Source organism: Thalassophryne amazonica, chromosome 6, assembly GCF_902500255.1.
Source record: "Thalassophryne amazonica chromosome 6, fThaAma1.1, whole genome shotgun sequence".
Lineage (NCBI taxonomy): Eukaryota > Metazoa > Chordata > Actinopteri > Batrachoidiformes > Batrachoididae > Thalassophryne > Thalassophryne amazonica.
In genome coordinates, this window is record NC_047108.1 from 100755672 (window position 1) to 100756844 (window position 1173).

The following is a 1173-nucleotide window of genomic DNA, read 5'->3' on the forward strand; positions in this document are numbered from 1 at the left end:
CGCGACGTTCCAAGCATTGGTTAATGATGTCTTGCGGGACTTCCTGCACCGATTCGTCTTCGTATATCTGGACGATATACTCATCTTTTCTCCGGATCCTGAGACCCATGTCCGGCATGTACGTCAGGTCCTGCAGCGGTTGTTGGAGAACCGGCTGTTTGTGAAGGGCGAGAAGTGTGAGTTTCACCGCACTTCTTTGTCCTTCCTGGGGTTTATCATCTCCCCTAACTCCGTCGCCCCTGATCCGGCCAAGGTTGTGGCGGTGAGAGATTGGCCCCAAGCAACTAGCCGTAGGAAGCTGCAACAGTTCCTCGGCTTTGCAAATTTCTACAGGAGGTTCATTAAGGGCTACAGTCAGGTAGTTAGCCCCCTGACGGCCCTGACCTCTCCAAAAGTCCCCTTCACCTGGTCGGATCGGTGCGATGCCGCGTTCAAGGAGTTGAAACGGCGCTTCTCGTCTGCACCTGTTCTGGTGCAGCCCGATCCTAGTCGCCAGTTTGTGGTTGAAGTGGATGCCTCGGACTCAGGGATAGGAGCCGTGCTATCCCAGAGCGGAAAGGCCGATAAGGTCCTTCACCCGTGTGCCTATTTTTCCCGCAGGTTGACCCCGGCCGAACGGAACTATGACATCGGCAATCGAGAACTCCTTGCAGTGAAAGAGGCTCTTGAAGAGTGGAGACATCTGTTGGAGGGAACGTCCGTGCCATTCACGGTTTTCACTGACCACCGGAACCTGGAGTATATCAGGACCGCCAAGCGGCTGAACCCCAGGCAAGCCCGCTGGTCACTGTTCTTCGGCCGTTTTGACTTCTGGATCACCTACCGTCCCGGGACCAAAAACCAGAGATCGGATGCCTTGTCCCGGGTGCATGAAGACGAAGTCAAAACGGAGTTGTCGGATCCACCGGAACCTATCATCCCGGAGTCCGCTATCGTGGCCACCCTCACCTGGGACGTAGAGAAAACCGTCCGGGAGGCCCTGGCACGGAGCCCGGATCCCGGAACTGGGCCGAAGAACAAACTTTACGTCCCACCAGAGGCCAGGGCTGCAGTCCTGGACTTCTGTCATAGCTCCAAGTTCTCCTGTCATCCAGGGGTGCGCAGGACCGTGGCAGTTGTCCGGCAGCGCTTCTGGTGGGCGTCCCTGGAGGCCGACGTCCGGGATTGTATCCA